The 20,416-nt window shown below is 53.6% G+C and overlaps 28 non-coding genes and 2 pseudogenes across 28 annotated transcripts; all 30 read right to left on the minus strand.

The window, feature by feature from the left end:
* Window positions 1-219: 219 nt before the first annotated feature.
* On the minus strand, window positions 220-338 carry LOC135647529 (5S ribosomal RNA). Its single transcript, XR_010500266.1, has one exon. It is a non-coding gene; the product is annotated as a 5S ribosomal RNA (ribosomal RNA).
* A 548-nt stretch (window positions 339-886) lies between these two features.
* LOC135647103 (5S ribosomal RNA) lies at window positions 887-1,005 on the minus strand. The gene has a single exon (XR_010499846.1). It is a non-coding gene; the product is annotated as a 5S ribosomal RNA (ribosomal RNA).
* Window positions 1,006-1,516: 511 nt separating this feature from the next.
* Window positions 1,517-1,635, minus strand: LOC135647555 (5S ribosomal RNA). Its single transcript, XR_010500292.1, has one exon. It is a non-coding gene; the product is annotated as a 5S ribosomal RNA (ribosomal RNA).
* Window positions 1,636-2,183: 548 nt separating this feature from the next.
* On the minus strand, window positions 2,184-2,302 carry LOC135647332 (5S ribosomal RNA). Its single transcript, XR_010500072.1, has one exon. It is a non-coding gene; the product is annotated as a 5S ribosomal RNA (ribosomal RNA).
* A 584-nt stretch (window positions 2,303-2,886) lies between these two features.
* Window positions 2,887-3,005, minus strand: LOC135647185 (5S ribosomal RNA). The gene has a single exon (XR_010499926.1). It is a non-coding gene; the product is annotated as a 5S ribosomal RNA (ribosomal RNA).
* Window positions 3,006-3,553: 548 nt separating this feature from the next.
* On the minus strand, window positions 3,554-3,672 carry LOC135647211 (5S ribosomal RNA). Its single transcript, XR_010499952.1, has one exon. It is a non-coding gene; the product is annotated as a 5S ribosomal RNA (ribosomal RNA).
* A 548-nt stretch (window positions 3,673-4,220) lies between these two features.
* On the minus strand, window positions 4,221-4,339 carry LOC135647664 (5S ribosomal RNA). Its single transcript, XR_010500397.1, has one exon. It is a non-coding gene; the product is annotated as a 5S ribosomal RNA (ribosomal RNA).
* A 719-nt stretch (window positions 4,340-5,058) lies between these two features.
* On the minus strand, window positions 5,059-5,177 carry LOC135647782 (5S ribosomal RNA; annotated as a pseudogene).
* A 548-nt stretch (window positions 5,178-5,725) lies between these two features.
* On the minus strand, window positions 5,726-5,845 carry LOC135647671 (5S ribosomal RNA). The gene has a single exon (XR_010500404.1). It is a non-coding gene; the product is annotated as a 5S ribosomal RNA (ribosomal RNA).
* A 548-nt stretch (window positions 5,846-6,393) lies between these two features.
* Window positions 6,394-6,512, minus strand: LOC135646307 (5S ribosomal RNA). Its single transcript, XR_010499064.1, has one exon. It is a non-coding gene; the product is annotated as a 5S ribosomal RNA (ribosomal RNA).
* A 548-nt stretch (window positions 6,513-7,060) lies between these two features.
* LOC135647209 (5S ribosomal RNA) lies at window positions 7,061-7,179 on the minus strand. The gene has a single exon (XR_010499950.1). It is a non-coding gene; the product is annotated as a 5S ribosomal RNA (ribosomal RNA).
* Window positions 7,180-7,727: 548 nt separating this feature from the next.
* LOC135647366 (5S ribosomal RNA) lies at window positions 7,728-7,846 on the minus strand. The gene has a single exon (XR_010500105.1). It is a non-coding gene; the product is annotated as a 5S ribosomal RNA (ribosomal RNA).
* Window positions 7,847-8,357: 511 nt separating this feature from the next.
* LOC135647530 (5S ribosomal RNA) lies at window positions 8,358-8,476 on the minus strand. Its single transcript, XR_010500267.1, has one exon. It is a non-coding gene; the product is annotated as a 5S ribosomal RNA (ribosomal RNA).
* Window positions 8,477-9,024: 548 nt separating this feature from the next.
* Window positions 9,025-9,143, minus strand: LOC135647104 (5S ribosomal RNA). The gene has a single exon (XR_010499847.1). It is a non-coding gene; the product is annotated as a 5S ribosomal RNA (ribosomal RNA).
* Window positions 9,144-9,654: 511 nt separating this feature from the next.
* LOC135647556 (5S ribosomal RNA) lies at window positions 9,655-9,773 on the minus strand. Its single transcript, XR_010500293.1, has one exon. It is a non-coding gene; the product is annotated as a 5S ribosomal RNA (ribosomal RNA).
* A 548-nt stretch (window positions 9,774-10,321) lies between these two features.
* Window positions 10,322-10,440, minus strand: LOC135647333 (5S ribosomal RNA). The gene has a single exon (XR_010500073.1). It is a non-coding gene; the product is annotated as a 5S ribosomal RNA (ribosomal RNA).
* Window positions 10,441-11,024: 584 nt separating this feature from the next.
* Window positions 11,025-11,143, minus strand: LOC135647186 (5S ribosomal RNA). The gene has a single exon (XR_010499927.1). It is a non-coding gene; the product is annotated as a 5S ribosomal RNA (ribosomal RNA).
* Window positions 11,144-11,654: 511 nt separating this feature from the next.
* Window positions 11,655-11,773, minus strand: LOC135647375 (5S ribosomal RNA). Its single transcript, XR_010500114.1, has one exon. It is a non-coding gene; the product is annotated as a 5S ribosomal RNA (ribosomal RNA).
* A 548-nt stretch (window positions 11,774-12,321) lies between these two features.
* LOC135647667 (5S ribosomal RNA) lies at window positions 12,322-12,440 on the minus strand. The gene has a single exon (XR_010500400.1). It is a non-coding gene; the product is annotated as a 5S ribosomal RNA (ribosomal RNA).
* A 548-nt stretch (window positions 12,441-12,988) lies between these two features.
* On the minus strand, window positions 12,989-13,107 carry LOC135647639 (5S ribosomal RNA). Its single transcript, XR_010500373.1, has one exon. It is a non-coding gene; the product is annotated as a 5S ribosomal RNA (ribosomal RNA).
* Window positions 13,108-13,616: 509 nt separating this feature from the next.
* Window positions 13,617-13,735, minus strand: LOC135647580 (5S ribosomal RNA). Its single transcript, XR_010500316.1, has one exon. It is a non-coding gene; the product is annotated as a 5S ribosomal RNA (ribosomal RNA).
* A 548-nt stretch (window positions 13,736-14,283) lies between these two features.
* On the minus strand, window positions 14,284-14,402 carry LOC135647213 (5S ribosomal RNA). Its single transcript, XR_010499954.1, has one exon. It is a non-coding gene; the product is annotated as a 5S ribosomal RNA (ribosomal RNA).
* A 548-nt stretch (window positions 14,403-14,950) lies between these two features.
* On the minus strand, window positions 14,951-15,069 carry LOC135647665 (5S ribosomal RNA). The gene has a single exon (XR_010500398.1). It is a non-coding gene; the product is annotated as a 5S ribosomal RNA (ribosomal RNA).
* A 719-nt stretch (window positions 15,070-15,788) lies between these two features.
* Window positions 15,789-15,907, minus strand: LOC135647783 (5S ribosomal RNA; annotated as a pseudogene).
* Window positions 15,908-16,455: 548 nt separating this feature from the next.
* Window positions 16,456-16,575, minus strand: LOC135647672 (5S ribosomal RNA). Its single transcript, XR_010500405.1, has one exon. It is a non-coding gene; the product is annotated as a 5S ribosomal RNA (ribosomal RNA).
* Window positions 16,576-17,123: 548 nt separating this feature from the next.
* On the minus strand, window positions 17,124-17,242 carry LOC135647344 (5S ribosomal RNA). Its single transcript, XR_010500084.1, has one exon. It is a non-coding gene; the product is annotated as a 5S ribosomal RNA (ribosomal RNA).
* Window positions 17,243-17,790: 548 nt separating this feature from the next.
* LOC135647210 (5S ribosomal RNA) lies at window positions 17,791-17,909 on the minus strand. Its single transcript, XR_010499951.1, has one exon. It is a non-coding gene; the product is annotated as a 5S ribosomal RNA (ribosomal RNA).
* A 548-nt stretch (window positions 17,910-18,457) lies between these two features.
* Window positions 18,458-18,577, minus strand: LOC135647711 (5S ribosomal RNA). The gene has a single exon (XR_010500442.1). It is a non-coding gene; the product is annotated as a 5S ribosomal RNA (ribosomal RNA).
* Window positions 18,578-19,125: 548 nt separating this feature from the next.
* LOC135647400 (5S ribosomal RNA) lies at window positions 19,126-19,244 on the minus strand. Its single transcript, XR_010500139.1, has one exon. It is a non-coding gene; the product is annotated as a 5S ribosomal RNA (ribosomal RNA).
* Window positions 19,245-19,792: 548 nt separating this feature from the next.
* Window positions 19,793-19,911, minus strand: LOC135647512 (5S ribosomal RNA). Its single transcript, XR_010500249.1, has one exon. It is a non-coding gene; the product is annotated as a 5S ribosomal RNA (ribosomal RNA).
* Between the last annotated feature and the right edge of the window lie 505 nt (window positions 19,912-20,416).

Genomic DNA, 20,416 nt, shown 5'->3' on the forward strand with positions numbered 1-20,416 from the left:
TCGCCTCGGAGGTCGACGGGAGAGGTTTTGGCCGCTCGGGGCGCAAAAAGGAGTGCAACACGAGGACTTCCCAGGGGGTCACCCATCCTAGAACCATATCTGATCATTGCATGTTTACGAAGAAATTTTTAGATGATGATTTCATTATTCTCCTGCTATACGTTAACGATATATTTATTGTTGGCCATAATGCTCTTTTGGCCGCTCGGGGCGCAAAAAGGAGAGCAACACGAGGACTTCCCAAGGGGTCACCCATCCTAGTACTACTCTCGCCCAATCACGCTTAACTTCGGAGTTCTGATGGGATCCGATGCTTTAGTGCTGGTATGATCGCACTCGTTTTGTTTGCGTCCTCCCTCCCCATTTTGCACGTCGCGGACAGCGTATCGACGACCGGAGCCCATTGCGCGCCCCGAAACCTCTCGAACGATATCGGAATCGCCATCGTCGGATCTCTCCGATGCCCACGAGGCCGACCGCGTACCGGACACGGCAAGCGCGCGCCGAAACCATCCGGACTTTCTCGAACGAACTCGGAATCGCTATTGCGGCCCCATTCCGGAAAGCTCTCTCCGAGCCCCACGAGACTGACTGCCTAGTGGTCACGGCAAATTCCTTGGCCCAAAACCATCGCCTCGGAGGTCGACGGGAGAGGTTTTGGCCGCTCGGGGCGCAAAAAGGAGTGCAACACGAGGACTTCCCAAGGGGTCACCCATCCAAGAACCATATCTGATCATTGCATGTTTACGAAGAAATTTTTAGATGATGATTTCATTATTCTCCTGCTATACGTTGACGATATATTTATTGTTGGCCATAATGCTGGAAGAATCGAAAAGCGTAAAGGAGAGTTAAGCAAGTCTTTTCGCCGCTCGGGGCGCAAAAAGGAGTGCAACACGAGGACTTCCCAGGGGGTCACCCATCCTAGTACTACTCTCGCCCAAGCACGCTTAACTTCGGAGTTCTGATGGGATCCGGTGCTTTAGTGCTGGTTTGATAGCACTCGTTTTGTTTGCGTCCTCCCTCCCCTTTGTGCACGTCGCGGACGGCGTATCGACGACCGGAGCCCATTGCGCGCCCCGAAACCTCTCGAACGATCTCGGAATCGCCATCGTTTGATCTCTCTGATGCCCACGAGGCCGACCGCGTAACGGACACGGCAAGCGCGCGTCGAAACCATCCGGACTTTCTCGAACGAACTCGGAATCGCTATTGCGGCCCCATTCCGGAAAGCTCTCTCCGAGCCCCACGAGACTGACTGCGTAGCGGTCATGGCAAATTCCGAGGCCCAAAACCATCGCCTCGGAGGTCGACGGGAGAGGTTTTGGCCGCTCGAGGTGCAAAAAGGAGTGCAACACGAGGACTTCCCAGGGGGTCACCCATCCTAGAACCATATCTGATCATTGCATGTTTACGAAGAAATTTTTAGATGATGATTTCATTATTCTCCTGCTATACGTTAACGATATATTTATTGTTGGCCATAATGCTCTTTTGGCCGCTCGGGGCGCAAAAAGGAGAGCAACACTAGGACTTCCCAAGGGGTCACCCATCCTAGTACTACTCTCGCCCAATCACGCTTAACTTCGGAGTTCTGATGGGATCCGGTGCTTTAGTGCTGGTATGATCGCACTCGTTTTGTTTGTGTCCTCCCTCCCCTTTGTGCACGTCGCGGATGGCATATCGACGACCGGAGCCCATTGCGCGCCCCGAAACCTCTCGAACGATCTCGGAATCGCCATCGTTGGATCTCTCCGATGCCCACGAGGCCGACCGCGTACCGGACACGGCAAGCGCGCGCCGAAACCATCCGGACTTTCTCGAACGAACTCGGAATCGCTATTGCGGCCCCATTCCGGAAAGCTCTCTCCGAGCCCCACGAGACTGACTGCGTAGCGGTCACGGCAAATTCCGAGGCCCAAAACCATCGCCTCGGAGGTCGACGGGAGAGGTTTTGGCCGTTCGGGGCGCAAAAAGGAGTGCAACACGAGGACTTCCCAGGGGGTCACCCATCCTAGAACCATATCTGATCATTGCATGTTTACGAAGAAATTTTTAGATGATGATTTCATTATTCTCCTGCTATACGTTGACGATATATTTATTGTTGGCCATAATGCTGGAAGAATCGAAAAGCGTAAAGGAGAGTTAAGCAAGTCTTTTCGCCGCTCGGGGCGCAAAAAGGAGTGCAACACGAGGACTTCCCAGGGGGTCACCCATCCTAGTACTACTCTCGCCCAAGAACGCTTAACTTCGGAGTTCTGATGGGATCCGGAGCTTTAGTGCTGGTTTGATCGCACTCGTTTTGTTTGCGTCCTCCCTCCCCTTTGTGCACGTCGCGGACGGCGTATCGACGACCGGAGCCCATTGCGCGCCCCGAAACCTCTCGAACGATCTCGGAATCGCCATCGTTTGATCTCTCCGATGCCCACGAGGCCGACCGCGTAACGGACACGGCAAGCGCGCGCCGAAACCATCCGGACTTTCTCGAACGAACTCGGAATCGCTATTGCGGCCCCATTCCGGAAAGCTCTCTCCGAGCCCCACGAGACTGACTGCGTAGCGGTCACGGCAAATTCCGAGGCCCAAAACCATCGCCTCGGAGGTCGACGGGAGAGGTTTTGGCCGCTCGGGCGCAAAAAGGAGTGCAACACGAGGACTTCCCAGGGGGTCACCCATCCTAGAACCATATCTGATCATTGCATGTTTACGAAGAAATTTTTAGATGATGATTTCATTATTCTCCTGCTATACGTTGACGATATATTTATTGTTGGCCATAATGCTGGAAGAATCGAAAAGCGTAAAGGAGAGTTAAGCAAGTCTTTTCGCCGCTCGGGGCGCAAAAAGGAGTGCAACACGAGGACTTCCCACGGGGCGCAAAAAGGAGTGCAACACGAGGACTTCCCAGGGGGTCACCCATCCTAGTACTACTCTCGCCCAAGAACGCTTAACTTCGGAGTTCTGATGGGATCCGGTGCTTTAGTGCTGGTTTGATCGCACTCATTTTGTTTGCGTCCTCCCTCCCCTTTGTGCACGTCGCGGACGGCGTATCGACGACCGGAGCCCATTGCGCGCCCCGAAACCTCTCGAACGATCTCGGAATCGCCATCGTTTGATCTCTCCGATGCCCACGAGGCCGACCGCGTAACGGACACGGCAAGCGCGCGTCGAAACCATCCGGACTTTCTCGAACGAACTCGGAATCGCTATTGCGGCCCCATTCCGGAAAGCTCTCTCCGAGCCCCACGAGACTGACTGCGTAGCGGTCACGGCAAATTCCGAGGCCCAAAACCATCGCCTCGGAGATCGACGGGAGAGGTTTTGGCCGCTCGGGGCGCAAAAAGGAGTGTAATACGAGGACTTCCCAGGGGGTCACCCATCCTAGAACCATATCTGATCATTGCATGTTTACGAAGAAATTTTTAGATGATGATTTCATTATTCTCCTGCTATACGTTGACGATATATTTATTGTTGGCCATAATGCTGGAAGAATCGAAAAGCGTAAAGGAGAGTTAAGCAAGTCTTTTGGCCGCTCGGGGCGCAAAAAGGAGTGCAACACGAGGACTTCCCAAGGGGTCACCCATCCTAGTACTACTCTCGACCAAGCACTCTTAACTTCGGAGTTCTGATGGGATCCGATGCTTTAGTGCTGGTATGATCGCACTCGTTTTGTTTGCGTCCTCCCTCCCCTTTGTGCACGTCGCGGAAGGCGTATCGACGACCGGAGCCCATTGCGCGCCCCGAAACCTCTCGAACGATCTCGGAATCGCCATCGTCGGATCTCTCCGATGCCCACGAGGCCGACCGCGTACCGGACACGGCAAGCGCGCGCCAAAACCATCCGGACTTTCTCGAACGAACTCGGAATCGCTATTGCGGCCCCATTCCGGAAAGCTCTCTCCGAGCCCCACGAGACTGACTGCGTAGCGGTCACGGCAAATTCCGAGGCACAAAACCATCGCCTCGGAGGTCGGCGGGAGAGGTTTTGCCCGCTCGGGGCGCAAAAAGGAGTGCAACACGAGGACTTCCCAGGGGGTCACCCATCCTAGAACCATATCTGATCATTGCATGTTTACGAAGAAATTTTTAGATGATGATTTCATTATTCTCCTACTATACGTTAACGATATATTTATTGTTGGCCGTAATGCTGGAAGAATCGAAAAGCGTAAAGGAGAGTTAAGCAAGTCTTTTGGCCGCTCGGGGCGCAAAAAGGAGTGCAACACGAGGACTTCCCAGGGGATCACCCATCCTAGAACTACTCTCGCCCAAGCACGCTTAACTTCGGAGTTCTGATGGGATCCGGTGCTTTAATGCTGGTTTGATCGAACTCGTTTTGTTTGCATCCTCCCTCCCCTTTGTGCACGTCGCGGACGGCGTATCGACGACCGAAGCCCATTGCGCGCCCCGAAACCTCTCGAACGATCTCGGAATCGCCATCGTTGGATCTCTCCGATGCCCACGAGGCCGACCGCGTACCGGACACGGCAAGCGCGCGCCGAAACCATCTGGACTTTCTCGAACGAATTCGGAATCGCTATTGCGGCCCCATTCCGGAGAGCTCTCTCCGAGCCCCACGAGACTGACTGCGTAGCGGTCACGGCAAATTCCGAGGCCCAAAACCATTGCCTCGGAGGTCGGCGGGAGAGGTTTTGGCCGCTCGGGGCGCAAAAAGGAGTGCAACACGAGGACTTCCCAGGGGGTCACCCATCCTAGAACCATATCTGATCATTGCATGTTTACGAAGAAATTTTTAGATGATGATTTCATTATTCTCTTACTATACGTTAACGATATATTTATTGTTGGCCGTAATGCTGGAAGAATCGAAAAGCGTAAAGGAGAGTTAAGCAAGTCTTTTGGCCGCTCGGGGCGCAAAAAGGAGTGCAACACGAGGACTTCCCAGGGGGTCACCCATCCTAGAACCATATCTGATCATTGCATGTTTACGAAGAAATTTTTAGATGATGATTTCATTATTCTCCTGCTATACGTTAACGATATATTTATTGTTGGCCATAATGCTGGAAGAATCGAAAAGCGTAAAGGAGAGTTAAGCAAGTCTTTTGACCGCTCGGGGGTCACCCATCCTAGTACTACTCTCGCCCAAGCACGCTTAACTTCGGAGTTCTGATGGGATCCGGTGCTTTAGTGCTGGTATGATCGCACTCGTTTTGTTTGCGTCCTCCCTCCCATTTGTGCACGTCGCAGACGGCGTATCGACGACCGGAGCCCATTGCGCGCCCCGAAACCTCTCGAACGATCTCGGAATCGCCATCGTCGGATCTCTCCGATGCCCACGAGGCCGACCGCGTACAGGACACGGCAAGCGCGCGCCGAAACCATCTGGACTTTCTCGAACGAACTCGGAATCGCTATTGCGGCCCCATTCCGGAAAGCTCTCTCCGAGCCCCATGAGACTGACTGCGTAGCGGTCACGGCAAATTCCGAGGCCCAAAACCATTGCCTCAAAGGTCGACGGGAGAGGTTTTGGCCGCTCGGGGCGCAAAAAGGAGTGCAACACGAGGACTTCCCAGGGGGTCACCCATCCTAGAACCATATCTGATCATTGCATGTTTACGAAGAAATTTTTAGATGATGATTTCATTATTCTCCTGCTATACGTTAACGATATATTTATTGTTGGCCATAATGCTGGAAGAATCGAAAAGCGTAAAGGAGAGTTAAGCAAGTCTTTTGGCCGCTCGGGGCGCAAAAAGGAGTAAAACACAAGGACTTCCCAGAGGGTCACCCCATCCTAGTACTACTCTCGCCCAAGCACGCTTAACTTCGGAGTTCTGATGGGATCCGGTGCTTCAGTGCTGGTATGATCGCACTCGTTTTGTTTGCGTCCTCCCTCCCCTTTGTGCACGTCGCGGACGGCGTATCGATGACCGAAGCCCATTGCGCGCCCCGAAACCTCTCGAACGATCTCGGAATCGCCATCGTTTGATCTCTCCGATGCCCACGAGGCCGACCGCGTACCGGACACGGCAAGCGCGCGTCGAAACCATCCGGACATTCTCGAACGAACTCGGAATCGCTATTGCGGCCCCATTCCGGAAAGCTCTCTCCGAGCCCCACGAGACTGATTGCGTAGCGGTCACGGCAAATTCCGAGGCCCAAAACCATTGCCTCGGAGGTCGACGGGAGAGGTTTTGGTCGCTCGGGGCGCAAAAAGGAGTGCAACACGAGGACTTCCCAGGGGGTCACCCATCCTAGAACCATATCTGATCATTGCATGTTTACGAAGAAATTTTTAGATGATGATTTCATTATTCTCCTGCTGTACGTTGACGATATATTTATTGTTGGCCATAATGCTGGAAGAATCGAAAAGCGTAAAGGAGAGTTAAGCAAGTCTTTTGGCCGCTCGGGGCGCAAAAAGGAGTGCAACACGAGGACTTCCCAGGGGATCACCCATCCTAGTACTACTCTCGCCCAAGCACGCTTAACTTCGGAGTTCTGATGGGATCCGGTGCTTTAGTGCTGGTATGATCGCACTCGTTTTATTTGCGTCCTCCCTCCCCTTTGTGCACGTCGCGGACGGAGTATCGACGACCGGAGCCCATTGCGCGCCCCGAAACCTCACGAACGATCTCGGAATCGCCATCGTCGGATCTCTCCGTTGCCCACGAGGCCGACCGCGTACCAGACACGGCAAGCGCGCGTCGAAACCATCCGGACTTTCTCGAACGAACTCGGAATCGCTATTGCGGCCCCATTCCGGAAAGCTCTCTTCGAGCCCCACGAGACTGACTGCGTAGCGGTCACGGCAAATTCCGAGGCCCAAATCCATAGCCTCGGAGGTCGACGGGAGAGGTTTTGGCCGCTCGGGGCGCAAAAAGGAGTGCAACACGAGGACTTCCCAAGGGGTCACCCATCCTAGAACCATATCTGATCATTTCATGTTTACGAAGAAATTTTTAGATGATGATTTCATTATTCTCCTGCTATACGTTAACGATATATTTATTGTTGGCCATAATGCTGGAAGAATCGAAAAGTGTAAAGGAGAGTTAAGCAAGTCTTTTGGCCGCTCGGGGCGCAAAAAGGAGTGCAACACGAGGACTTCCCAGGTGGTCAACCATCCTAGTACTACTCTCGCCCAAGCACGCTTAACTTCGGAGTTCTGATGGGATCCGGTGCTTTAGTACTGGTTTGATCGCACTCGTTTTGTTTGCGTCCTCCCTCCCCTTTGTGCACGTCTCGGACGACGTATCGACAACCGGAGCCCATTGCGCGCCCCGAAACCTCTCGAACGATCTCGGAATCGCCATCGTCGGATCTCTCCGATGCCCACGAGGCCGACCGCGTACCGGACACGGCAAGCGCGCGCCGAAACAATCCAGACTTTCTCGAACGAACTCGGAATCGCTATTGCGGCCCCATTCCGAAAAGCTCTCTCCGAGCCCCATGAGACTGACTGCGTAGCGGTCACGGCAAATTCCGAGGCCCAAAACCATTGCCTCAAAGGTCGACGGGAGAGGTTTTGGCCGCTCGGGGCGCAAAAAGGAGTGCAACACGAGGACTTCCCAGGGGGTCACCCATCCTAGAACCATATCTGATCATTGCATGTTTACGAAGAAATTTTTAGATGATGATTTCATTATTCTCCTGCTATACGTTGACGATATATTTATTGTTGGCCATAATGCTGGAAGAATCGAAAAGCGTAAAGGAGAGTTAAGCAAGTCTTTTGGCCGCTCGGGGCGCAAAAAGGAGTGCAACACGAGGACTTCCCAGGGTGTCACCCATCCTAGTACTACTCTCGCCCAAGCACGCTTAACTTCGGAGTTCTGATGGGATCCGGTGCTTTAGTGCTGGTTTGATCGCACTCATTTTGTTTGCGTCCTCCCTCCCCTTTGTGCACGTCGCGGACGGCGTATCGACGACCGGAGCCCATTGCGCGCCCCGAAACCTCTCGAACGATCTTGGAATCGCCATCGTTTGATCTCTCCGATGCCCACGAGGCCGACCGCGTACCGGACACGGCAAGCGCGCGTCGAAACCATCCGGACTTTCTCGAACGAACTCGGAATCGCTATTGCGGCCCCATTCCAGAAAGCTCTCTCCAAGCCCCACGAGACTGACTGTGTAGCGGTCATGGCAAATTCCGAGGCCCAAAACCATCGCCTCGGAGGTCGACGGGAGAGGTTTTGGCCGCTCGGGGCGCAAAAAGGAGTGCAACACGAGGACTTCCCAGGGGGTCACCCATCCTAGAACCATATCTGATCATTGCATGTTTACGAAGAAATTTTTAGATGATGATTTCATTATTCTCCTGCTATACGTTAACGATATATTTATTGTTGGCCATAATGCTCTTTTGGCCGCTCGGGGCGCAAAAAGGAGAGCAACACGAGGACTTCCCAAGGGGTCACCCATCCTAGTACTACTCTCGCCCAATCACGCTTAACTTCGGAGTTCTGATGGGATCCGATGCTTTAGTGCTGGTATGATCGCACTCGTTTTGTTTGCGTCCTCCCTCCCCATTTTGCACGTCGCGGACAGCGTATCGACGACCGGAGCCCATTGCGCGCCCCGAAACCTCTCGAACGATATCGGAATCGCCATCGTCGGATCTCTCCGATGCCCACGAGGCCGACCGCGTACCGGACACGGCAAGCGCGCGCCGAAACCATCCGGACTTTCTCGAACGAACTCGGAATCGCTATTGCGGCCCCATTCCGGAAAGCTCTCTCCGAGCCCCACGAGACTGACTGCCTAGTGGTCACGGCAAATTCCTTGGCCCAAAACCATCGCCTCGGAGGTCGACGGGAGAGGTTTTGGCCGCTCGGGGCGCAAAAAGGAGTGCAACACGAGGACTTCCCAAGGGGTCACCCATCCAAGAACCATATCTGATCATTGCATGTTTACGAAGAAATTTTTAGATGATGATTTCATTATTCTCCTGCTATACGTTGACGATATATTTATTGTTGGCCATAATGCTGGAAGAATCGAAAAGCGTAAAGGAGAGTTAAGCAAGTCTTTTCGCCGCTCGGGGCGCAAAAAGGAGTGCAACACGAGGACTTCCCAGGGGGTCACCCATCCTAGTACTACTCTCGCCCAAGCACGCTTAACTTCGGAGTTCTGATGGGATCCGGTGCTTTAGTGCTGGTTTGATAGCACTCGTTTTGTTTGCGTCCTCCCTCCCCTTTGTGCACGTCGCGGACGGCGTATCGACGACCGGAGCCCATTGCGCGCCCCGAAACCTCTCGAACGATCTCGGAATCGCCATCGTTTGATCTCTCTGATGCCCACGAGGCCGACCGCGTAACGGACACGGCAAGCGCGCGTCGAAACCATCCGGACTTTCTCGAACGAACTCGGAATCGCTATTGCGGCCCCATTCCGGAAAGCTCTCTCCGAGCCCCACGAGACTGACTGCGTAGCGGTCATGGCAAATTCCGAGGCCCAAAACCATCGCCTCGGAGGTCGACGGGAGAGGTTTTGGCCGCTCGAGGTGCAAAAAGGAGTGCAACACGAGGACTTCCCAGGGGGTCACCCATCCTAGAACCATATCTGATCATTGCATGTTTACGAAGAAATTTTTAGATGATGATTTCATTATTCTCCTGCTATACGTTAACGATATATTTATTGTTGGCCATAATGCTCTTTTGGCCGCTCGGGGCGCAAAAAGGAGAGCAACACTAGGACTTCCCAAGGGGTCACCCATCCTAGTACTACTCTCGCCCAATCACGCTTAACTTCGGAGTTCTGATGGGATCCGGTGCTTTAGTGCTGGTATGATCGCACTCGTTTTGTTTGTGTCCTCCCTCCCCTTTGTGCACGTCGCGGATGGCATATCGACGACCGGAGCCCATTGCGCGCCCCGAAACCTCTCGAACGATCTCGGAATCGCCATCGTTGGATCTCTCCGATGCCCACGAGGCCGACCGCGTACCGGACACGGCAAGCGCGCGCCGAAACCATCCGGACTTTCTCGAACGAACTCGGAATCGCTATTGCGGCCCCATTCCGGAAAGCTGTCTCCGAGCCCCACGAGACTGACTGCGTAGCGGTCACGGCAAATTCCGAGGCCCAAAACCATCGCCTCGGAGGTCGACGGGAGAGGTTTTGGCCGTTCGGGGCGCAAAAAGGAGTGCAACACGAGGACTTCCCAGGGGGTCACCCATCCTAGAACCATATCTGATCATTGCATGTTTACGAAGAAATTTTTAGATGATGATTTCATTATTCTCCTGCTATACGTTGACGATATATTTATTGTTGGCCATAATGCTGGAAGAATCGAAAAGCGTAAAGGAGAGTTAAGCAAGTCTTTTCGCCGCTCGGGGCGCAAAAAGGAGTGCAACACGAGGACTTCCCAGGGGGTCACCCATCCTAGTACTACTCTCGCCCAAGAACGCTTAACTTCGGAGTTCTGATGGGATCCGGAGCTTTAGTGCTGGTTTGATCGCACTCGTTTTGTTTGCGTCCTCCCTCCCCTTTGTGCACGTCGCGGACGGCGTATCGACGACCGGAGCCCATTGCGCGCCCCGAAACCTCTCGAACGATCTCGGAATCGCCATCGTTTGATCTCTCCGATGCCCACGAGGCCGACCGCGTAACGGACACGGCAAGCGCGCGCCGAAACCATCCGGACTTTCTCGAACGAACTCGGAATCGCTATTGCGGCCCCATTCCGGAAAGCTCTCTCCGAGCCCCACGAGACTGACTGCGTAGCGGTCACGGCAAATTCCGAGGCCCAAAACCATCGCCTCGGAGGTCGACGGGAGAGGTTTTGGCCGCTCGGGCGCAAAAAGGAGTGCAACACGAGGACTTCCCAGGGGGTCACCCATCCTAGAACCATATCTGATCATTGCATGTTTACGAAGAAATTTTTAGATGATGATTTCATTATTCTCCTGCTATACGTTGACGATATATTTATTGTTGGCCATAATGCTGGAAGAATCGAAAAGCGTAAAGGAGAGTTAAGCAAGTCTTTTCGCCGCTCGGGGCGCAAAAAGGAGTGCAACACGAGGACTTCCCACGGGGCGCAAAAAGGAGTGCAACACGAGGACTTCCCAGGGGGTCACCCATCCTAGTACTACTCTCGCCCAAGAACGCTTAACTTCGGAGTTCTGATGGGATCCGGTGCTTTAGTGCTGGTTTGATCGCACTCATTTTGTTTGCGTCCTCCCTCCCCTTTGTGCACGTCGCGGACGGCGTATCGACGACCGGAGCCCATTGCGCGCCCCGAAACCTCTCGAACGATCTCGGAATCGCCATCGTTTGATCTCTCCGATGCCCACGAGGCCGACCGCGTAACGGACACGGCAAGCGCGCGTCGAAACCATCCGGACTTTCTCGAACGAACTCGGAATCGCTATTGCGGCCCCATTCCGGAAAGCTCTCTCCGAGCCCCACGAGACTGACTGCGTAGCGGTCACGGCAAATTCCGAGGCCCAAAACCATCGCCTCGGAGGTCGACGGGAGAGGTTTTGGCAGCTCGGGGTGCAAAAAGGAGTGCAACACGAGGACTTCCCAGGGGGTCACCCATCCTAGAACCATATCTGATCATTGCATGTTTACGAAGAAATTTTTAGATGATGATTTCATTATTCTCCTGCTATACGTTAACGATATATTTATTGTTGGCCATAATGCTCTTTTGGCCGCTCGGGGCGCAAAAAGGAGTGTAACACGAGGACTTCCCAGGGGGTCACCCATCCTAGTACTACTCTCGCCCAAGAACGCTTAACTTCGGAGTTCTGATGGGATCCGGTGCTTTAGTACTGGTTTGATCGCACTCGTTTTGTTTGCGTCCTCCCTCCCCTTTGTGCACGTCGCGGACGGCGTATCGACGACCGGAGCCCATTGCGTGCCCCGAAACCTCTCGAACGATCTCGGAATCGCCATCGTTGGATCTCTCCGATGCCCACGAGGCCGACCGCGTACCGGACACGGCAAGCGCGCGCCGAAACCATCCGGACTTTCTCGAACGAACTCGGAATCGCTATTGCGGCCCCATTCCGGAAAGCTCTCTCCGAGCCCCACGAGACTGACTGCGTAGCGGTCACGGCAAATTCCGAGGCCCAAAACCATCGCCTCGGAGATCGACGGGAGAGGTTTTGGCCGCTCGGGGCGCAAAAAGGAGTGTCATACAAGGACTTCCTAGGGGGTCACCCATCCTCGAACCATATCTGATCATTGCATGTTTACGAAGAAATTTTTAGATGATGATTTCATTATTCTCCTGCTATACGTTGACGATATATTTATTGTTGGCCATAATGCTGGAAGAATCGAAAAGCGTAAAGGAGAGTTAAGCAAGTCTTTTGGCCGCTCGGGGCGCAAAAAGGAGTGCAACACGAGGACTTCCCAGGGGGTCCCCCATCCTAGTACTATTCTCGACCAAGCACGCTTAACTTCGGAGTTCTGATGAGATCCGATGCTTTAATGTTGGTATGATCGCACTCGTTTTGTTTGCGTCCTCCCTCCCCTTTGTGCACGTCGCGGAAGGCGTATCGACGACCGGAGCCCATTGCGCGCCCCGAAACCTCTCGAACGATCTCGGAATCGCCATCGTCGGATCTCTCCGATGCCCACGAGGCCGACCGCGTACCGGACACGGCAAGCGCGCGCCAAAACCATCCGGACTTTCTCGAACGAACTCGGAATCACTATTGCGGCCCAATTCCGGAAAGCTCTCTCCGAGCCCCACGAGACTGACTGCGTAGCGGTCACGGCAAATTCCGAGGCACAAAACCATCGCCTCGGAGGTCGGCGGGAGAGGTTTTGGCCGCTCGGGGCGCAAAAAGGAGTGCAACACGAGGACTTCCCAGGGGGTCACCCATCCTAGAACCATATCTGATCATTGCATGTTTACGAAGAAATTTTTAGATGATGATTTCATTATTCTCCTACTATACGTTAACGATATATTTATTGTTGGCCGTAATGCTGGAAGAATCGAAAAGCGTAAAGGAGAGTTAAGCAAGTTTTTTGGCCGCTCGGGGCGCAAAAAGGAGTGCAACACGAGGAATTCCCAGGGGATCACCCATCCTAGAACTACTCTCGCCCAAGCACGCTTAACTTCGGAGTTCTGATGGGATCCGGTGCTTTAGTGCTGGTTTGATCGAACTCGTTTTGTTTGCGTCCTCCCTCCCCTTTGTGCACGTCGCGGACGGCGTATCGACGACCGAAGCCCATTGCGCGCCCCGAAACCTCTCGAACGATCTCGGAATCGCCATCGTTGGATCTCTCCGATGCCCACGAGGCAGACCGCTTACCGGACACGGCAAGCGCGCGCCGAAACCATCCGGACTTTCTCGAACGAACTCGGAATCGCTATTGCGGCCCCATTCCGGAAAGCTCTCTCCGAGCCCCACGAGACTGACTGCGTAGCGGTCACGGCAAATTCCGAGGCCCAAAACCATTGCCTCGGAGGTCGGCGGGAGAGGTTTTGGCCGCTCGGGGCGCAAAAAGGAGTGCAACGAGGACTTCCCAGGGGGTCACCCATCCTAGAACCATATCTGATCATTGCATGTTTACGAAGAAATTTTTAGATGATGATTTCATTATTCTCCTGCTATACGTTAACGATATATTTATTGTTGGCCATAATGCTCTTTTGGCCGCTCGGGGCGCAAAAAGGAGTGTAACACGAGGACTTCCCAGGGGGTCACCCATCCTAGTACTACTCTCGCCCAAGAACGCTTAACTTCGGAGTTCTGATGGGATCCGATGCTTTAGTGCTGGTTTGATCGCACTCGTTTTGTTTGCGTCCTCCCTCCCCTTTGTGCACGTCGCGGACGGCGTATCGACGACCGGAGCCCATTGCGTGCCCCGAAACCTCTCGAACGATCTTGGAATCGCCATCGTTGGATCTCTCCGATGCCCACGAGGCCGACCGCGCACCGGACACGGCAAGCGCGCGCCGAAACCATCCGGACTTTCTCGAACGAACTCGGAATCGTTATTGCGGCCCCATTCCGGAAAGCTCTCTCCGAGCCCCACGAGACTGACTGCGTAGCGGTCACGGCAAATTCCGAGGCCCAAAACCATCGCCTCGGAGATCGACGGGAGAGGTTTTGGCCGCTCGGGGCGCAAAAAGGAGTGTAATACGAGGACTTCCCAGGGGGTCACCCATCCTAGAACCATATCTGATCATTGCATGTTTACGAAGAAATTTTTAGATGATGATTTCATTATTCTCCTGCTATACGTTGACGATATATTTATTGTTGGCCATAATGCTGGAAGAATCGAAAAGCGTAAAGGAGAGTTAAGCAAGTCTTTTGGCCGCTCGGGGCGCAAAAAGGAGTGCAACACGAGGACTTCCCAAGGGGTCACCCATCCTAGTACTACTCTCGACCAAGCACTCTTAACTTCGGAGTTCTGATGGGATCCGATGCTTTAGTGCTGGTATGATCGCACTCGTTTTGTTTGCGTCCTCCCTCCCCTTTGTGCACGTCGCGGAAGGCGTATCGACGACCGGAGCCCATTGCGCGCCCCGAAACCTCTCGAACGATCTCGGAATCGCCATCGTCGGATCTCTCCGATGCCCACGAGGCCGACCGCGTACCGGACACGGCAAGCGCGCGCCAAAACCATCCGGACTTTCTCGAACGAACTCGGAATCGCTATTGCGGCCCCATTCCGGAAAGCTCTCTCCGAGCCCCACGAGACTGACTGCGTAGCGGTCACGGCAAATTCCGAGGCACAAAACCATCGCCTCGGAGGTCGGCGGGAGAGGTTTTGCCCGCTCGGGGCGCAAAAAGGAGTGCAACACGAGGACTTCCCAGGGGGTCACCCATCCTAGAACCATATCTGATCATTGCATGTTTACGAAGAAATTTTTAGATGATGATTTCATTATTCTCCTACTATACGTTAACGATATATTTATTGTTGGCCGTAATGCTGGAAGAATCGAAAAGCGTAAAGGAGAGTTAAGCAAGTCTTTTGGCCGCTCGGGGCGCAAAAAGGAGTGCAACACGAGGACTTCCCAGGGGATCACCCATCCTAGAACTACTCTCGCCCAAGCACGCTTAACTTCGGAGTTCTGATGGGATCCGGTGCTTTAATGCTGGTTTGATCGAACTCGTTTTGTTTGCATCCTCCCTCCCCTTTGTGCACGTCGCGGACGGCGTATCGACGACCGAAGCCCATTGCGCGCCCCGAAACCTCTCGAACGATCTCGGAATCGCCATCGTTGGATCTCTCCGATGCCCACGAGGCCGACCGCGTACCGGACACGGCAAGCGCGCGCCGAAACCATCTGGACTTTCTCGAACGAATTCGGAATCGCTATTGCGGCCCCATTCCGGAGAGCTCTCTCCGAGCCCCACGAGACTGACTGCGTAGCGGTCACGGCAAATTCCGAGGCCCAAAACCATTGCCTCGGAGGTCGGCGGGAGAGGTTTTGGCCGCTCGGGGCGCAAAAAGGAGTGCAACACGAGGACTTCCCAGGGGGTCACCCATCCTAGAACCATATCTGATCATTGCATGTTTACGAAGAAATTTTTAGATGATGATTTCATTATTCTCTTACTATACGTTAACGATATATTTATTGTTGGCCGTAATGCTGGAAGAATCGAAAAGCGTAAAGGAGAGTTAAGCAAGTCTTTTGGCCGCTCGGGGCGCAAAAAGGAGTGCAACACGAGGACTTCCCAGGGGGTCACCCATCCTAGAACCATATCTGATCATTGCATGTTTACGAAGAAATTTTTAGATGATGATTTCATTATTCTCCTGCTATACGTTAACGATATATTTATTGTTGGCCATAATGCTGGAAGAATCGAAAAGCGTAAAGGAGAGTTAAGCAAGTCTTTTGACCGCTCGGGGGTCACCCATCCTAGTACTACTCTCGCCCAAGCACGCTTAACTTCGGAGTTCTGATGGGATCCGGTGCTTTAGTGCTGGTATGATCGCACTCGTTTTGTTTGCGTCCTCCCTCCCATTTGTGCACGTCGCAGACGGCGTATCGATGACCGGAGCCCATTGCGCGCCCCGAAACCTCTCGAACGATCTCGGAATCGCCATCGTCGGATCTCTCCGATGCCCACGAGGCCGACCGCGTACAGGACACGGCAAGCGCGCGCCGAAACCATCTGGACTTTCTCGAACGAACTCGGAATCGCTATTGCGGCCCCATTCCGGAAAGCTCTCTCCGAGCCCCATGAGACTGACTGCGTAGCGGTCACGGCAAATTCCGAGGCCCAAAACCATTGCCTCAAAGGTCGACGGGAGAGGTTTTGGCCGCTCGGGGCGCAAAAAGGAGTGCAACACGAGGACTTCCCAGGGGGTCACCCATCCTAGAACCATATCTGATCATTGCATGTTTACGAAGAAATTTTTAGATGATGATTTCATTATTCTCCTGCTATACGTTAACGATATATTTATTGTTGGCCATAATGCTGGAAGAATCGAAAAGCGTAAAGGAGAGTTAAGCAAGTCTTTTGGCCGCTCGGGGCGCAAAAAGGAGTAAAACACAAGGACTTCCCAGAGGGTCACCCCATCCTAGTACTACTCTCGCCCAAGCACGCTTAACTTCGGAGTTCTGATGGGATCCGGTGCTTCAGTGCTGGTATGATCGCACTCGTTTTGTTTGCGTCCTCCCTCCCCTTTGTGCACGTCGCGGACGGCGTATCGATGACCGAAGCCCATTGCGCGCCCCGAAACCTCTCGAACGATCTCGGAATCGCCATCGTTTGATCTCTCCGATGCCCACGAGGCCGACCGCGTACCGGACACGGCAAGCGCGCGTCGAAACCATCCGGACTTTCTCGAACGAACTCGGAATCGCTATTGCGGCCCCATTCCGGAAAGCTCTCTCCGAGCCCCACGAGACTGATTGCGTAGCGGTCACGGCAAATTCCGAGGCCCAAAACCATTGCCTCGGAGGTCGACGGGAGAGGTTTTGGTCGCTCGGGGCGCAAAAAGGAGTGCAACACGAGGACTTCCCAGGGGGTCACCCATCCTAGAACCATATCTGATCATTGCATGTTTACGAAGAAATTTTTAGATGATGATTTCATTATTCTCCTGCTGTACGTTGACGATATATTTATTGTTGGCCATAATGCTGGAAGAATCGAAAAGCGTAAAGGAGAGTTAAGCAAGTCTTTTGGCCGCTCGGGGCGCAAAAAGGAGTGCAACACGAGGACTTCCCAGGGGATCACCCATCCTAGTACTACTCTCTCCCAAGCACGCTTAACTTCGGAGTTCTGATGGGATCCGGTGCTTTAGTGCTGGTATGATCGCACTCGTTTTATTTGCGTCCTCCCTCCCCTTTGTGCACGTCGCGGACGGAGTATCGACGACCGGAGCCCATTGCGCGCCCCGAAACCTCACGAACGATCTCGGAATCGCCATCGTCGGATCTCTCCGTTGCCCACGAGGCCGACCGCGTACCAGACACGGCAAGCGCGCGTCGAAACCATCCGGACTTTCTCGAACGAACTCGGAATCGCTATTGCGGCCCCATTCCGGAAAGCTCTCTTCGAGCCCCACGAGACTGACTGCGTAGCGGTCACGGCAAATTCCGAGGCCCAAATCCATAGCCTCGGAGGTCGACGGGAGAGGTTTTGGCCGCTCGGGGCGCAAAAAGGAGTGCAACACGAGGACTTCCCAAGGGGTCACCCATCCTAGAACCATATCTGATCATTTCATGTTTACGAAGAAATTTTTAGATGATGATTTCATTATTCTCCTGCTATACGTTAACGATATATTTATTGTTGGCCATAATGCTGGAAGAATCGAAAAGTGTAAAGGAGAGTTAAGCAAGTCTTTTGGCCGCTCGGGGCGCAAAAAGGAGTGCAACACGAGGACTTCCCAGGTGGTCAACCATCCTAGTACTACTCTCGCCCAAGCACGCTTAACTTCGGAGTTCTGATGGGATCCGGTGCTTTAGTACTGGTTTGATCGCACTCGTTTTGTTTGCGTCCTCCCTCCCCTTTGTGCACGTCTCGGACGACGTATCGACAACCGGAGCCCATTGCGCGCCCCGAAACCTCTCGAACGATCTCGGAATCGCCATCGTCGGATCTCTCCGATGCCCACGAGGCCGACCGCGTACCGGACACGGCAAGCGCGCGCCGAAACAATCCAGACTTTCTCGAACGAACTCGGAATCGCTATTGCGGCCCCATTCCGAAAAGCTCTCTCCGAGCCCCATGAGACTGACTGCGTAGCGGTCACGGCAAATTCCGAGGCCCAAAACCATTGCCTCAAAGGTCGACGGGAGAGGTTTTGGCCGCTCGGGGCGCAAAAAGGAGTGCAACACGAGGACTTCCCAGGGGGTCACCCATCCTAGAACCATATCTGATCATTGCATGTTTACGAAGAAATTTTTAGATGATGATTTCATTATTCTCCTGCTATACGTTAACGATATATTTATTGTTGGCCATAATGCTGGAAGAATCGAAAAGCGTAAAGGAGAGTTAAGCAAGTCTTTTGGCCGCTCGGGGCGCAAAAAGGAGTAAAACACAAGGACTTCCCAGAGGGTCACCCCATCCTAGTACTACTCTCGCCCAAGCACGCTTAACTTCGGAATTCTGATGGGATCCGGTGCTTCAGTGCTGGTATGATCGCACTCGTTTTGTTTGCGTCCTCCCTCCCCTTTGTGCACGTCGCGGACGGCGTATCGATGACCGGAGCCCATTGCGCGCCCCGAAACCTCTCGAACGATCTCGGAATCGCCATCGTCGGATCTCTCCGATGCCCACGAGGCCGACCGCGTACCGGACACGGCAAGCGCGCGTCGAAACCATCCGGACTTTCTCGAACGAACACGGAATCGCTATTGCGGCCCCATTCCGGAAAGCTCTCTCCGAGCCCCACGAGACTGACTGCGTAGCGGTCACGGCAAATTCCGAGGCCCAAAACCATTGCCTCGGAGGTCGACGGGAGAGGTTTTGGCCGCTCGGGGCGCAAAAAGGAGTGCAACACGAGGACTTCCCAGGGGGTCACCCATCCTAGAACCATATCTGATCATTGCATATTTACAAAGAAATTTTTAGATGATGATTTCATTATTCTACTGCTGTACGTTGACGATATATTTATTTTTGGCCATAATGCTGGAAGAATCGAAAAGCGTAAAGGAGAGTTAAGCAAGTCTTTTGGCCGCTCGGGGCGCAAAAAGTAGTGCAACACGAGGACTTCCCAGGGGATCACCCATCCTAGTACTACTCTCACCCAAGCACGCTTAACTTCGGAGTTCTGATGGGATCCGGTGCTTTAGTGCTGGTATGATCGCACTCATTTTGTTTGCATTCTCCCTCCCCTTTGTGCATGTCGCGGACGGCGTATCGACGACCGGAGCCCATTGCGCGCCCCGAAACCTCTCGAACGATCTCGGAATCGCCATCGTCGAATCTCTCCGATGCCCACGAGGCCGACCGCGTACCGGACACGGCAAGCGCGCGTCGAAACCATCCGGACTTTCTCGAATGAACTCGGAATCGCTATTGCGGCTCCATTCCGGAAAGCTCTCTCCGAGCCCCACGAGACTGACTGCGTAGCGGTCACGGCAAATTCCGAGGCCCAAAACCATCGCCTCGGAGGTCGACGGGAGAGGTTTTGGCCGCTCGGGGCGCAAAAAGGAGTGCAACACGAGGACTTCCCAGGGGGTCACCCATCCTAGAACCATATCTGATCATTGCATGTTTACGAAGAAATTTTTAGATGATGATTTCATTATTCTCCTGCTATACGTTAACGATATATTTATTGTTGGCCATAATGCTGGAAGAATCGAAAAGCGTAAAGGAGAGTTAAGCAAGTCTTTTGGCCGCTCGGGGCGCAAAAAGGAGTAAAACACAAGGACTTCCCAGAGGGTCACCCATCCTAGTACTACTCTCGCCCAGGCACGCTTAACTTCGGAGTTCTGATGGGATCCGGTGCTTCAGTGCTGGTATGATCGCACTCGTTTTGTTTGCGTCCTCCCTCCCCTTTGTGCACGTCGCGGACGGCGTATCGACAACCGGAGCCCATTGCGCGCCCCGAAACCTCTCGAACGATCTCGGAATCGCCATCGTCGGATCTCTCCGATGCCCACGAGGCCGACCGTGTACCTGACACGGCAAGCGCGCGCCGAAACCATCTGGACTTTCTCGAACGAACTCGGAATCGCTATTGCGGCCCCATTCCGGAAAGCTCTCTCCGAGCCACACGAGACTGACTGCGTAGCGGTCACGGCAAATTCCGAGGCCCAAAACCATCACCTCGGAGGTCGACCGGAAAGGTTTTGGCCGCTCGGGGTGCAAAAAGGAGTGCAACACGAGGACTTCCCAGGGGGTCACCCATCCTAGAACCATATCTGATCATTGCATGTTTACGAAGAAATTTTTAGATGATGATTTCATTATTCTCCTGCTATACGTTAACGATATATTTATTGTTGGCCATAATGCTGGAAGAATCGAAAAGCGTA

Source organism: Musa acuminata, chromosome BXJ3-8, assembly GCF_036884655.1.
Source record: "Musa acuminata AAA Group cultivar baxijiao chromosome BXJ3-8, Cavendish_Baxijiao_AAA, whole genome shotgun sequence".
NCBI classification, from domain to species: domain Eukaryota; kingdom Viridiplantae; phylum Streptophyta; class Magnoliopsida; order Zingiberales; family Musaceae; genus Musa; species Musa acuminata.